We start from the raw sequence: 16,486 nt of genomic DNA on the forward strand, positions 1-16,486 counted from the left end.
TACTACATTAAATAGTGAATCAGATGGAACAAGTATGACATTTACATAAATTACCTCCCGGATTTTAGTTCCGAAGAACAGAAGAAAATGTTGTGTTATAATAGTGTCTTATCACACTAAAATGTCTTACATCCCTTTACAGTATTTGTGTCAAGGGCAGTTGATTTTTTTTGTTATAGGCTATTTTGTGCACAGAGAGGTTCCACGAACAGCCGTGAAGTGAATGAATGTCAACAACAAAATAACATTTATAGAGCGCCTTTCATGTCAGAACTTTGTCCCAATGACCAATTAATCTTGGGGTTTTTGTGCACCAGGACATTGGGGAAACGCTCCTTTCCTTTTTTCAAATAATGTCAAGGAATTGTCAATGTTTGCCTCTAGAACAGGCAAATGGGAGCCCCATTTAACATTTCATTACAAGGACTCCTCCAATGTTGCACTGGAGTGTCAAACTAGACTAGGAGCTCAAGTACTGGGTGTGGAACTTAAATCCACATTTTTTGATACAGAGAATAAGAGCGACTGAGCCAAGGTGACATCACCAGAAAGCCAGATGCAATCCTCTATCCTGTTTGGACATCCTTAAGCGTGGTGTAAGGAAAGGAATAAGAAAACCAGGAGGGCATGAACATTAATATTGGAAAAGGGACTCGAGTGTATTATCAAAAGAATCTTTCAACAGAGCAAACTAGGAATGATGTAAAAGAAACCTGGGCGCATGACTTCCATGTGTATTCACTAGTACCAAAAGGCAAAGGAAGAAATCAAAACATGAATGAGCAAAATAATTTGAAGAGGAGGACATGAGGAGGAAGATAAATACATGGCGCAGCCGTGCCATGAGCTTTGTGGTATACAAGCGGTCCGGATCGGATGAAGAGTACTGCATTAATGCAAGTTGTTGTTGAATAGTGCCAGTTGAAAGAATATAAGGAGTTAAATGCCGAGGCCTGAGGAGAATAGAATCCGAAAAGCCAAGTAGGGAGGAAAAAGGTAACATGTCCAAGGTGTTATGCAAGGATTATTATTATTATTATTATGCTTTCTTTAATATGAGCTCAGTTCTTTGGAACTCCCAACCAAAGATTCTTAAATGGCCTGTGATGCAATTTACAACCAGTCAGGTGGTTCCTGCAAAATGAGGCCTTGTCCTCGCGAATATCCTGAGCGGTTCAAGTCTGCGGCGGTGTTCAGATCCTGTCACCTGTTCATTCTTCGCCTGAGCTTGAGTAGCCAGATTGGAATGCTGTATTCTGTAGAAGAATGAAATTCAGTCTGGCTTTGTGGGAGAGGCGCCAGGTAGGTGGTTGCTGATGCAAAGAACTTTTTTCTAGGTGCTCTTGCTGTGCGAGGGAAACGTCCTAATTGTACATCACCACACCAATGTTGGAGAATCTTTATTTTTGAAGACTTCTGAGAAAGGACCCAATTATTACCTCGAACAATTTGATGAGGTACAGACATATTTTCATCAACAAATCATTTCAATCCAAAGTTGGTGCACAGTCAGAGATAATGTGTGCAATTACAATATTTATCAAAGAAAAAACTATGTGTTTTGTCAGGTGCATCCTTGAATTGAATCTAACTTGAATGCATGAAATCATCCAGCCTAACTGAGGCAAAGTTAATGTCTACCAAAAAGACTCGATCCTCCAAATTAACCGAGCTTTGGCAAATCAAAGACTTCAATAATTTCCATAAGTAGTTCAAATCCTTAAGGACAGATTGTGTGTGTGTTTTTTTAAAAAGTTCAATTTATATTGAGTTTTTGCTCGACAGTAGCTTGATTGCAGTAGCTTTCAATGTATTGTAAATATAATTAAGAGCTCAGAAAAAACTGTTGGTCTGTTTCATAATATACGCTTTTATAAAAACAAACCGGTATTATTTTTGTTCAATGCAGTGCTCTTTACAATTCACAGGAAACAGACTCACTGTTCCTATAACAAGTAGGGAGACATTCAGAGACATATACCTACACCACGAAAGAAACTTAAAAATGTTCGGCATACAAGACAGCTGCTTCAAGAATCAGCTCTGCAAATTCTAACTACGCCGATTTCTTTGAGGGTCGCCAACAAATTCAGATTTGTGGAATGTCCTTAAATTCACCTGAGGATGTCCGGCATAATGGCGGCTAATAATACGACCTAAAATTCCATTCATCATTTTGCCAATTTTACATGTTGCATTATCACATTTGAACCCATAAAGACACATGGGGCCATAACGTTTTATAATGCTTCTTTGTTCTCGCCATGTACCGATACAGAACTGTTCACATCTACATCGTGGAATTTGGATTGCTCATCAGACTCTCAGATAGGCTCTTGCCAACCTGCGCCCAATACTTTCTGGAATTAGGTAAGCAGAATGGATCCCTCCAGGGAGAGAGACAGAGAGAGGGCAGAATCCATTCCAATAATCTACCTCTATAATTTCCATGTGTAGGTGGGATGCATGGAATTCTCAGTTTGGTTTTGATACTCTTGAGCATGGTGATAGGTTTCCACACGTGTCAGACACCCCGCTGTCCCCAAAAATAAATGAAACAGATGGAAAGTGGCAATGGCTTTTGCGATGGAATCAGTTTCATGTCCACCTCCTCCTCAGGGTCGATGTCTCTGAACACACTACTTCCAATCCACCATATTAAATGAAGAGACAGGGTGGTCAAGCCTTGGCATATGGAATACTTAAGCGCTCTGAGACGCCGTCCAGCGTGGAGGGCGCTTTATAAATCCATGCTGCTGCTGTTGTTGTAATCATCAGTCACCAGCACTAGAATAAGTTTGTTGAATGAGTGAAACCTGGCCAGCTACAAACTTTTCTATTCAGGAGCTGCCACCCTGCAAGTCTTCAGAATAAAACTAGAAAACCTGGGGAGAATTATACTGCCCAGCAGGAACAGGGCATTTATTGGCGATACGCTCTGGTGAGAAAAGACGTTAAGATTAGATCCTGAAGACAAAGATTGTTTTTTTTGCTCAATCAAAAAGGGAAGCTCAGAAGCAACCTTCGTGTCAACACCCAGGCAGAATTTGGTAGATAAGGTCGTGTAAATTGGATATCCGTGCTTGCATGTTGAAATCTGACAATACCACTTAATTGTTCTTCTGCATCAGCATTGGTGAGGGCTACACAAGGCAGCTCACATGCTCAATCAACAGAGCCAAAGCTACCAGTGAGAAATCCAAGTCGGTAAATAACAGTGGAGCATCAGAAGAGTCACAAAGCTTTAATAGCAAATTGGCCCTGTGCACAGACTGACCAAGATCTGCAGAGACGAGGGATGATACCCACGGATAAAAGAAGCCAACAATCCTGATCCTCACACATGCCAAACCAGCAAAGGAAAAATCTCGTGCCAAGGACTAACCAAACAAACTGTCAACCACTACTACAGCTAATGCATTTTACAGGATCCTCCCTCATGTTGAGCACATGTGCAGATAGTCGAAAATACTCTAAAGCAAAACAAAGGCTCTTTTTTTAATATACTGCTTCAAAAAGAATAAAATCAACTAGAAAGCATCCCAGGGTAAAGGAATGTTAACAAGATAAGATCCCCTGATTTTATCTGATGACTCAATTCTGCAGGCGACGGCACATAGCAGATTGAAGAACCATTACTTTTTAGTGTGTACGTCACAAAATAGAATTCTGCTAAATACTCAATATTTGAACTCGTAGTTAAATTAGTTAACACCAGAGTTAATTTAACAGATGGCAACATAGCCTTTTTATAGTGAAAAGAGTGACATGAAGACAATGATGTTTTTAGCAGATTTTAATCGCTGAAGTCTGAATTTAATTTTCACCATGTGTGTTTGAGAAGTATTTCAGTTTGTAATGCCAACAAAAAATATTAAACCTGAGAACGACATAAACCTGGATTGGTTACAACAGCAATGAAGTTAGTTCAAAATGTAACTTTGATAAATAAATCCTGTGTTTTTTGTAATTCTAATTTACTGTGTGTACCAAGTCTCAACTCCGAAACAGAAATAATACTTTATTCCAAATAATTATAGGAAACAATTTGTTCTCAGGTCACGACCGCCAAGATTTGCTTAATAAATTTACACTCCTGAATGACCAAGTTATATGGCTCTAGACACTGTTGAGCATCTTTGGTTTGTGCCAAGTAAATGCTGTGCTATTTTACACACATCCCATCACTTCCATAAGATTTGTGACAAAGGGTATTTAGGAAAAATTCTTAGGAATGAAATTTCCAAAAATGGACATTTTCCACTTCGATTCAAATTTCCTAATTTTGAAAATGATAGTAGAAACAGCGATGGAAATTTGCCCAAACTCTTACCTTTTTAAAAAAAACTGTGCCATGAAAGACGTAGAGAACAACTATTGTGTTCTAGTTTTCTTAATACAATTTCTTAGTAAGTTACAAGTCCTTACAGGATGTCAATTCACAAACAGTGACCTCAAGCAAATAGCTGAACCAGCAGATTCCACAACGAGCTAAATTCTAACCAAATTTCAACATACAGCATTGTCTTGAATGAACTCTTGAAACAACAAAAAATTACATTTATATAGCACCTTTCACATCGGAAGGATATCCAAGGATGACATCTTGCAGCCTGCCAGTCATGTGAAGAATAATCCACATGGCTATTAAAAACAACAACTTACATTTATATGCAGTAAAATCCCTAGGAGTAAAGTACTAGAAGAGCCGATTCAGGTACAGCACCCAAATCCAAGTCTTTAACGGAAATGTACTTTACAGAGCGTTAAGAATATTTGAGGGGAAAATAAATAGTTGGCACAAAAGAAGACTGGGTTTGTTGTCGGCTGCTTCAGTAATGAACACCATAACACCCACATCAAAAGCAAATAATTTGTAATGCTTCAGGAAATGCCCTTAACCCCCTGATGTGCTTTTGCCGTATGACACACTTTGTACTTTCTTTGATAGTTAAACAAAGTGCACTCGAAGGCATTTTTGGTTAAGAATGGCAAAGATGAAAATGATGTTAAAACTGTGTGCGTTTCAAACGGGCTTTGTGCCATAGCATGTTAAAAAAAAATTACACAGGATACAGATGCCTAATAATGATCCAGTGACAGAATGGAAAATAACAGTATGGGATAAATGAGCAAGTGTCAAATTTAATAGCATAAACATTAAGATAAAAAATGAAATATGGCTCGTGTTCAGATCCCCTTTCGAAGCAAGTCATCTAAAAGCACTGCACATCTTGCCAATTTTGGAATCAAAAAGTCCAGTTGATTCGTAAGAGTACTTTGAGGTAACATTAAATTCCAGACCTAAAATTTCACCATTATCTTAAAATTAAAGAGTGATAATAATCCTTGCATTTGATATATTTGAAAATTCTTAAATGCTTTTTTGAGGCAGCTTTCAGATGAAGACTGAAATGTTTTCCCAAATTCTTTGTGAGTTTAAATTTCAAGGCAAAAATGCTCTTTACAACCCAACAGAGTACGTATGGAATTTCAGATTTCTCATTACCACTGGAAAACAGAATTAATATTTGGCCATATTCTTTGAATTTGAGTTTCAATGCATTCAGTATTGTCTCAAATTATATACACATATATACATACACACACACACACACACACACACAGTATATATAAAAAAAAGTGAAATCAAAGAGAAAAATAAGATCTTTCTTCACCAAAAGCACTATTCAACCGCAATCATAAAGGGGTAAGGAACGCCATTAATTGCTGACATCGCCAAAGGTCCTATAGGCTTAACGCTGACCGGAATTTGTTTTCATTACAGTTTGCAATTTTCTCTTAAGAGTTGTCGATTCCCATAGTTTCCTTAATATTGCCATTTTAACTACAAGGTCATAACGTTTTCTACCAAGAAATTAGGTTGTTGTAATATTATTAAACTACACTAAAAAAAACCTCAATTTTAATAAAACTTCAAAACAGATGCATCAAGCTTGAAGTTGGTTTCTAATCCGAATAAGAGTTTCAAATGGAATGTGTCTAGCTGCTTGAAAGTCTGCACATAAACTCACGAGCAGCTACCTATGTAGTGACTATTTTCAGGCTACCGACTGAGAGAGTTAAAGTTTTCAACATCTTCAAACAATTAGACCATCGAACTCAACATCCGTTCTCTCAAAAAATACTTGTTGGAAGAGATATTTTACTAGGACATACGTGGACTCTCAACAAAAACTTCTACTCATAAATTAATGTTAGGAGTCACGAACAATCATTAACGGGAACATTTTTAACTGAACAATGCTCTTTGGGGTGCCATTAATACTGGGTGCTAGAACATTTATTGAACTTAATGTTGTAGGAACATAAGGAAGTGGTTAATGTTTTTAAAATAATAATCTGGTAACTCACTAAACAAAATGCTTTAAGTCTCATTGGTTTCTTCTAACCACAGCACCTCCTGTAATATTTTGCCTGACACCTAAGTATCTGAAAACCCTGCCAGGTTAAAGTCTTGGAGCGCTGCATGCCACCCAATTTATTCTTTTACTGGATGCATTGAGACAATGCCATCATGCAGTTTGCCTTACAAATTAAAACTTTAGAATGAACACTTTGTTATGATTTTATGCCTATCTTGCAATGAAAATACCCCCAAATAATACTTTAGGGAATCAATTTGGAAACCACAGGCTTTAAAATCTACCAAATATTTCGAGTTTGCGAGTTTGGACACCGTTACAGTTGCACATGCAATTCTTCTTTAGAGTTATTTCACTATTTTTAAAGATAACATGGGGTAGGAATAGAGTGGACTTGGAGGGGAGAGGAGACGTGAATAACTTTGTCTTCTAGCAGGATTCTATAAAATTCTTGCTACAAGAGAAATCAGAAATTTGGGTCACAATAAGCCAATAACTCTCAGAGTATGCATGGATGGACTGTCCATGTTGGCATTGCCCATTTGCAGTATCATTCAGCTGAACCCACTCAACCTTTGACTATGTGGCAAGTAGTCGGAGAGTTAAGTTAGTTATAAAATAAAAAAGAAATTGGCTCAGTCTAAGAAATTGTCTTCACAACAAAAATCAGAAGAAGTGTGTTGCCCAAGATGAAATTCTTACTCCAGCTGGTTTGAGTTCCTAGCACTACTCTGCTGCTGCCAAAATATAGGGGTTATCAGAGAAAGAAACGTCAGGTTATTACCTTCGGTGAGTAGGGAGGGTTTACAAACTCTGTAAAGCAATGTCTAGAATTAATACAAAATCAAGCTTGTGTCCGAATTAAGAACAAAGTTACAAGACGTACCCAATTTCTTTTGCCTAAAGAAGTCGATATTTTTAATCACCTCCTGCCTTGACTATTCCAAAGTCCTCTTTGCCGGTCTCACAGGCTCCACTATCTACAAAATCCAACTAATTCAAAACTCCGCCACCCGCATACTCAGCTGCTCTAAATTCCGTACCCCATCACATCAGCCCTCACCAGGCTCCACTGGCTTCCTATGACAGAATGGATCAACTTCAAGGTCCTCACACTCGTTTGCAATTCCCTACACGTTCTGGCATCTCCCTACCTCTCTGACCTGTTTACTCCACCACCCGCAGCCTCCGGCCTCCTCATTGTCCTTCATCCCCTCCACCATCGGCGACGGCCAGGCTTTCAGCCACTATTCCCCGAAACTCTGGAACTTTCTCCCTCCATCCCTCTGCTTTGCCTGTCGCCATTTTCAGATCACGTCTTTTTCAGATCCTTCTTCTTCGATCTTCCTTAAGTCACCTCCTCCCTCACCCCAGCTCGGCTTCAAGGTCCGCCACTGTTAAGCGCTGAGACGCTACCCTGTGTAAAGGATGCTATATAAATCCAAGTTATCTTTGTTTTTGATCTAAGCCCTGAATATTCCTATTCAGAATTTTACTCTGAATCCCTGAAGGACAAATTTGACTCATGTACACCTCAAATATGTCCGGTGTCCTCAATGGTCAAACGTCAGTTATTTTAACTTTTAATAATTTCTGCTTCACGAGCCTTGGGAAGAATCACCCTCGTTATATTTACTGTACCGTGGGTGGTCATTTCCTGCTTTGAGAATTTCCAACAGGCCATCCGAAAAATCAACACTAAAATGCATGGAAACTATGGCACGCAAGGCCACTTGGCAAGTGTAAAGTAAAGCACACTGACTCAGGCATCTGCCAACACATAAACAAGCGGGTGCTACAGTATTTACTATTGGGAATCACATCTTTGCCATGCAGGTTTGTCGGATATAGCATTAAATTGACTCCCGCTTTGTTCCATTTCTCTCTTTCAGGTTTTTCAATTAATGAAATCAACAGCGTATGAGTACTTTTGAGTAGCTGCCTGCACTCACGTGGGAGAGTTGTTGACATTCATTTTTACTGTTGTGCAACCAGATGGCAGAAACACAATGGTATCCCTACACTTTTCACCAAATGACAGAGTTAAGCATTCCCAAGTTATGACACTGATCAGGCATTGAACTGCTTCTCGACACTGACCTACTGTTATATCTCAAACAAAGCTTTCTCCCCTTTGCAGACCCCAATTCTGGTTTCATGTGCATAGTGCCTCATTGCAGCATTCATTAATCATCAAAACATCAGGAGGCAACTGCGCTGTAGACTCCCCTCCATCAGGAAGTGGATTAAGTCTGCCAGAACTAAATTGATTTACAACGTAAAATGGCCATCAGAGATAAAAGGCCTTCGTCCAATTTTTCTCAGCTAGATTTCAATTTTGCGAACCAATTTAGCCAGATCGTGCTTGATATACCATTTAATAGGTATATCTGTGAGCGGGAGCAAAAGAAGGTGGCATTCCTTTCTGCATATTGAGCATCGGGCACTCAAGTGAGGGAAATATATAAACATGTAACCTCCTTTCCACAACCTACCTCACCTTTTAACTCCAATCTCCCAACAGTTCTCACTGAATCAGTATTGAAGCTACCATTTCCACCACTGAAGCTACTCTCATGAACTTCCTAGTGAATCTGCATCTGTCATCCTGTTCTTCTACTTCATTCTCCATGCTGCATCAACACCTGGATAATGAAAACATTTTCTAGGCAGGCCATGAAGTTCCTGATAAAGATAGAAAAGGCTGACTTAATACCTTCACACTCGATCTAAATCTCAAGACTGCAACATAGCACAGGCTTTTGCAGGCTTTTGGCTGTGCAGAATTATTGTTGGCGTTGAACGCATACATGGCACTAGATTTATTTTGAACAGCTTAAACTTTTCATAGTGTAAATATGCGAAGAGCCAAAAACAATGGAATTGCAATGGTCAAATTGTTTCACAAACAAGCCAGATCTTTCATAATAAAGGGCAGTTTTGTTGCTCCAACTGTGAGCTTGGCTGAAAAACTCCTGAACATTTGCAGGAGGACTTGATGGCCAAAGAGAGCTGCATCTGGTCCCGTGTTGTATTTTAAACACTTCAGAATTTAAACACTGAAGACTGCAGATGAGGTAAAGTCGAGCAAAACGCAAAGAATCATATATTGTAATATAGATATAATATAATAGTAATCGTTGTAGTTGCTATAATGTTCTATCGCGTTGTTAAGATGTCTCAAAGCGCTTCACAGAATATATGTTCACAGAATAGAATATCATATTATATTCACAGAGTATAATAAATTGTACTCTCCCCTTTACATTCTACTGGCATCGAAATGCGCATAGATGGTAGAACACAATTTAATTATACATCAGTGGTTTGTACACAAACTCCTGGACAAATGACGGTCCCACGGACCTCCTTCTGCGTTGACAATCCTATGAATTTATAAGATTAATGGAATCCGCGTCATTAAACGTTAAGAGGGAATAAGATAAATATTTGCAAAACGAAGATACAAAAAGTTGTGGGGAATGAGCAAAAATGTGAGGTTGAAATAAACAATTCAAGTGGGAGGTATGTGGGTTGCCTTGCTGGGAGTAGTGAGCGAGGCAGAATCTATCTTAGAATTCAAGATGAAACCAAATATCTAAACCGGAGTAATTTGCAGGAGTACAGGAGAAAAGACAGGTAAATGGGACTGAATGGATTGCTTGTTCAACTAGCCAACAGAAACACGATAGTCGAATGGGCTTCCTCTACGCCGTAGATTTCTGCAAGCACAGCATTGAGACGTGCTTGTTTTGTGTTATACGATTCTGGAGCTCACATAAAATGCAGAGCTCATTAGGTAGTAAAATGAACAATGTATTAATTTGAGCTATGCTAAACAGCTGAAGTATGCATGTTGGGCTGCATGTTATTCCAAAATACTTTGTTCAAATCTCAACGTCCTCCCATTAACACAAGTCTGTTTCACAAGCTCAGCGTGCTCTCCTGGCTCCAAAATCCTGCACATCTGGCTGAAACATAACAAATCTGATAAACATCCCATATCTCTTGGAAAACAATCAGAATTAACTAAAAACAAAGTGTGATTAATTAAATCCCATGTTTCTTCTGCTTTCTTTTACCTTCTTTTCTGCCTTGTGTCTCATTCGATTTTCTCTCCATGCATGCACTTCAGCTTTTGTTAAATCAACCGCTCTGGGACACTGCCCTGCGTGAGGGGACGCTATATAAATGCAAATTGTTGTTATTGTTTTGTTAAATCGTTATTTTTGCCGCGGGCCCAGTTTGTCAATTTTACCAACTCCGGTTGCGGACTTCAGGGTAAATGTGCCGATTCTAAAAACAATCTCAAGAAAGCAACACTTCGCACATCGGTAAACTTTTCAAACCAACCGCTTTACAGGGATGGAGTGAGAACCTGAGCAGGGTAGGCAACAGTTCTGGCAGGTGGCAGAAGCCGAATGCACACTCAAACAGATAGTTTATTACCCAGTGAATGCAGCTCACATTCAATCAAATAAGTACTTTTGAAAGAAATAACTGAGTAGGTATCTGCTTGGCAAAGATATTGCAGAACACAGGGCAGAATGGCAAATACTCCACCGTACTGCTGGAGCCAGGCACATGGGAAATGTTAACGGGAGACAGAAGCAGATCAAGAAAATGGCCATAATTTTTAAGAGGTAAATGAAGGGGAAAAAAAATCAGTGATAAAAAATTAAGTCATCTTCAAAGCTGGATTCTGTACAGTTTTCACGGAATGGGCGTATAATTAAAAATGCACGTGCAGCGTTTTTATAGGCAGTGACCATCATCGCATAATTCCTTTCTGTTCAAAGTTAAAATCCAGAACACAATAGACATGTCTACATTCCACCATGCTGGCTTCGGTTCCAAATAGGAACAGGATGTTCTGACATTTTTGTCATTTTTCTTTAGTCGTTAAATAATACTTTCGTGCAAAGGCGGTTTTAATGGTACGACTTATTTGCATGAACCAGCTTAAAAAAAATGGCTTCCTTCTACAAACTGTGACCAGGAACGTGCCGATCTACGCATTCCTCACAGATATTATTGTGCAGCACTTCAGACTAAGCTAGTGATTTAAGGTATCCGTCTCATAACCCTTGGATTAGCCCCATTACAGTCTATGCAAGGGCAATTTCTGAGGGGAAGTGCTGTTGCCTCAATGAGGAACTCTTGAGACGCTCATAAGTACAAAGAAACTATCTCATACCAACCACATCTACACCACTCGCCTATCTACTGAGTTGGTAATGATTCATCATCAGATGAGACTGGACCTTGAAATCTTGCTGGAAATAAAAGATAATATGATTGGAGTTGGAAAACTTGGGACAGTAGGGTGAAATGATTCCATATCATTTCTTGACATCAACTAGAAAAAGGTCAACTTTGTCTGCAGAGCAAAATGGAATAATGCTATAAAGTCAATCATTGAAATGTAACTTACAACATCAAGGACATCTTCTATTTGAAAGAAGACCTTTAATTTTCATGAACCAATTATGAAAAAACTCGGAAGGTACATCCAGAACCGGTCGTTTTCTTCTAACTTTATATTTCTTGGTGATTTTTTTATATTCAGGAACAGTGAGAGACACAAGTGCTCACTGGTACCATTTTATAATATTTCTCATTTATTTGCCAATTCTTTCTCTCCCATTTTTCCTACACTTTATCCTTGTTAAAACATGACAGATTCTATGAGATATGTACAGCAGATGGGAACAAATGCCTCCAGGGTAGACTGTAAACTCAATGATATCATACAGAAGATGATGCTGTAACAAATTTAATGCACCTGCATTCAACAAGATGCTCTGCACAGAAGAGAGAACATCATATTGCAGTTTTTACAACATTACTCTCTGCTTTACTTTTGCTATACCTGTCAGATGACTGCTTACTCTGAGAAATATTTCAGATGTAGCAGCCCATTTCCTTTGGTTGCTCTTAAACCACTGTCGTGGTTGTGTACAACCACAATGTACAAAAATAAATTACAAAGCACTCCCGAGGTTTCAAACCAGGAGCAAATAAATAATAATAATCCTTGCATTTGATATAGCGCCTTATCATGCCGTCAAGCCATCTGAAAGAGCTTCACGGGACATACTGCAAAGTGGATTGACTGTGTATATTTGCAGGCGAACGCAGCAGTGTTCCACAAACAGCCAATACGTGACCGATTTTAGTTAGGGAATTTGTTGGTCAGGACAACGAGAGGGACTCTTTTCAAATAGTGCCATGGGATCTTTGACGTTCACCTGAACAGGCAGACGGGACCTCAGTATAACGTCACACCCGAAGGATGGCACATCGGACGACACAACATATCCCTTAGCACTGCATGGGAGTGCCTGCTCAGACTATGTGAGTTCAAGTCCCGATGTGAGATGTGAACCTTCTAACCCAGAGGCGGGAGGGCTACCACTGAACCAGACTAATACACTTGTCAGAACAACCAAACCCCAAGGGAATGACAACCCCCATTTGGTTCAAATGGAACATCTTCCGCTTGTGTGCCATTCTTTCCAATTCTGTGTGCAAATAATTGTATAAAACTACTGCACATAATCCTGGTAATTATTAGGTCTAAGCAATAACACATGGAAACTGCGAGGGGGAAAAGTTAACTGCATCGTTCGAAGAAATAAAAAAAAATTGCTAAGCCTTTGTGTTGTTGTGCAAGGCACACCTTATGCACAATGTTAACATAAAGATAATTTATTCAGGGCGGGTGCTTTGGGAAAGATAAAGAGCTTCACAAAGAGAGAAAGGTATACTTTATAGAAAAGAACAGCCTGAAACAAAGAAGTAAAGAAAACAACACAGAGAAAGAACGGAGAGAGAGTGAGAGAGATAAAGAAACATTACCAGTAAACTAGGATACAAGATGTGGTGCCAAGCCTCCAGCTACTCATTTGTGCTATGTCTTCTGCCACTATCTGATTATTTGGGGGCGTAAAGCCATTTTTCCCCTCCTCTTCTACTGAACGATAAAATATTGTTTCCAATAAGTGTTCTAAGAGAGTGAATATCAGGAGGCAGTTTTTCACACAAAGGGTAGAGGAAATCTGGAACTCTATCCCCACTCCACCCAAAAGGCTGTGAATGCCGGATCCATTCATGTATTCAAGATGGAGGTAGATGAAATATTTGTTAGGTCAGGGTATTAAGGGATATGGGGCAAAGGCAGGTAATTGCAGTTGAGGTACAGATTTAATAGGCTTGATATTGCTGTATTACTCCGACTTGATGGGCCAAACAGCCTGATTATGTGGTGTAATGTTCTACTATCCTATATTAGGCAAGATGTTTGCCTTAAATTGGTGGTCCTGTAGTAGTTGGAACCTGTTAACCAGCTTCTGGCTGGATGAAAATCTGTAACCATCTGTTGAAAACAAGTTTAACCTTGCAAAGAAAATAGTGTAGGTCTTCTTCAATCATCTGGGGGTAAATAGTTTCTCAAGCAATAGTGTGCAGATGCACATATACTTTATATCCTTCAGCTGGGCTGTCATTTTAGTTTTTATACTTCTTTCCAGTGGGTACCCTTGGGTAACTTTAAGCTTTTTTATTTACAATGTTGCTTAAATATGATTAAATGACCTGCAAGTTTCATTAAGTCACTTAAGTGAGTGCAGGATTATTGATGTCCAACAGTGATCTACAAATGCAGATTGAGTTAACCTCTGGGAAATGAACTGAGGGAACACATAATACAGAGCAGTGGATAGGTATGCAATAGAGGGGACAGAGTTACAGATAAAAAAAGAATAATTTCCTTGAAAGCTTTTGAGATATGCCTTACAAGAACAGCACCCATTACCAGTATTGTAGTACAATGAATGAAAACACAGTTGAAACCACTTCAATATTGCAAAGTCAAACTCAGGTTTATAAGGTACCGTGACTCACCACAAAGAGTGCAATACAAAAGCAGCACAACAGCCCGTTTTAAGGAGTAATAATAATAATCCTTGCATTTTAATGTAGCGTTTTAACTTCATTTAAGACGTTAGCAGTACCTGAATGGAGAGTTTCAAGTCAGCTCTTTGCTAAATCAGCTCTTTACTTAAAATGCAATCTATTTGGCACTCCTACTGATGGCAATAAACTGATTGATGGGCAGGTCACCTGAGAGTACTGAAATCCTTCTGCTAAGTGACTTGATTAAGACGGTGATACTGAGCTTCAAAAAATGGTCGGGTTTGTAAGTTCTGCATTTATATTTAAATGGAGGGACATCCCACTGTTTCTTCTCCAGCGTTACATGGCTGGTCAGCATTCCATAACTGCAGTCTGTTTATGATCTGAAATGGGCCTTTTTTTTTCTTTTTCTCATAATTTTTGGCTCATGGAGGAAAAAAAATTAAATTGCTTTACACATTTTATTTGTCGAGGCAGCACCTGTACTTCCCCTTGGGGAGGGGAGTTTCCTGGTTCTAGCTGAGGTCATCTGGAAGAGGGACAGAATTCTAGTCATCGGAGGCGGTCTATGAGGAGTGATAGAGGGTTAACTTAAGGACATGGAAAAAAAGAGAAAAAGCACCTGTTTTATAACTCTGCCAAATCCTGCAGAAACCAATACTATACAGAATCAACCAGTTTCGTGTTATCCTACTGAGAACGTAAAGTACTTTAGGCACAAGAAAACAACCGGGTTTTCCCAATGGCAGCACAGAAATGCAATGTTACGAATTACATGTCTCAACAACACGAGGGAAGGAACACATGCAACGTTCAATGTACCCATTTTTTCACTGGTCTGTGCTGGACCTCACAGTAAAAAATACCGGTCAACAGATAATTGGGGAATAATAAATGGCTCTTTCCACTCTGCACACGTCTGCATTTGTGGAATTCTTTTTTTTTCAACTTCCCCAAACTTAGTCACACCTCTCACTTCAAAGCCACGGGATTTTATTTTGGAGACAGAGACAACTCAGTAAGGAGACAGTAGGAGATCCCACAGCAAAAGAATGGTCTAGGATATTGTGGTGCCAGACAATTTTGCTGCTTTACATTGCAGGTTATCTTCAAAGGCAAGCTCACAGAGTAAATTAGTACAAGTTACCCCAAAGTTATCTTTACAAAGAATATACAGCATGGAAACAGACCACTCGGCCCCAAACAGGCCCTGCACGTGTTTATACGCCACAGAATTAACATCCCAAGAGTGGCGTTTGATGGGTTAAGACAACAATGCAACCAATTATTCAACATTTCAATTGAAAGTTACAGCTTTCATTGAATAAGCCAATATTTATCCCTAACGACACAATTATCAGTATATGGGCACATCAATCGGTGCTTAAGCCATTCATAGTAATGGTAGAATTCTGACCATTGAGTAGGTACTAATATAATAATCCTTGTGTATTAGACAAGATGATATTGTTACTGATTTTCAGATTCTTTACAAAATGTCAGGGTGAATGTGAACGAAACAGCCAATATTCCAACACTATCAATCAACTGGTGCCAGTTGCTTCAGCGTTAGGATGCCAGAGGCAGTATAAGAATTCGGACAAAACAAAAAAGTTGTTTAAATGAGCCCAGATCCACTGCCAAGACGGTCTTACAAATGCATGAAAATGTCGAACGAACAAAATCTAGACATATAAATATCAATAATTAGTAGCACAATCGTCTTTCGTCAGGTCCTGGGAGGGAAGCGAAGAAAGCAATCATCACTTCACAAGATACTGTGCAGCAATGGGAGTCACTTGGACAGGTTATCACGCCTTACACTGAAGTCCAATATATTCCGGAGTATAAATAGCATCCAACTGAATAAACTCCAGTATACATCAGTTGAAAGGTTAACTGGAGTTAATAAACATAGAGGTCACTATACTCAACCAATGTTTTTCTAAATATCTTTTTTATTGCTTCAAACGGGCTATTAAATTTAATATTTCAGCTAAAATGATTATGATCTCTGTGTTCCTTTTAAAAAAATACTTTGTGTTATGTTATGATATTATGCAAAGGGTGTACGATATCGCATGTGATTTATCAGTGACCTATTTTGTTTACCTCAGTGGGTGGAGTGAACGCATGATAAAGGGATGAGGCTCATCTCAATGTTGAAAATATTTACCTTTAAT

General features: G+C 39.0%; 1 protein-coding gene across 1 annotated transcript in view; it reads right to left on the reverse strand.

Moving 5' to 3' along the window:
• The window catches only part of LOC103180350 (sorting nexin-19), a gene marked incomplete at its 5' end in the record, with an annotated part of 71,403 nt that overhangs the window by 40,243 nt on the left and 14,674 nt on the right, over nucleotides 1-16,486 (reverse strand). The gene's annotated exons all lie outside the window — the stretch shown is intronic.

This window comes from Callorhinchus milii, unplaced genomic scaffold (genome assembly GCF_018977255.1).
Source record: "Callorhinchus milii isolate IMCB2004 unplaced genomic scaffold, IMCB_Cmil_1.0 Scaffold25, whole genome shotgun sequence".
Lineage (NCBI taxonomy): Eukaryota > Metazoa > Chordata > Chondrichthyes > Chimaeriformes > Callorhinchidae > Callorhinchus > Callorhinchus milii.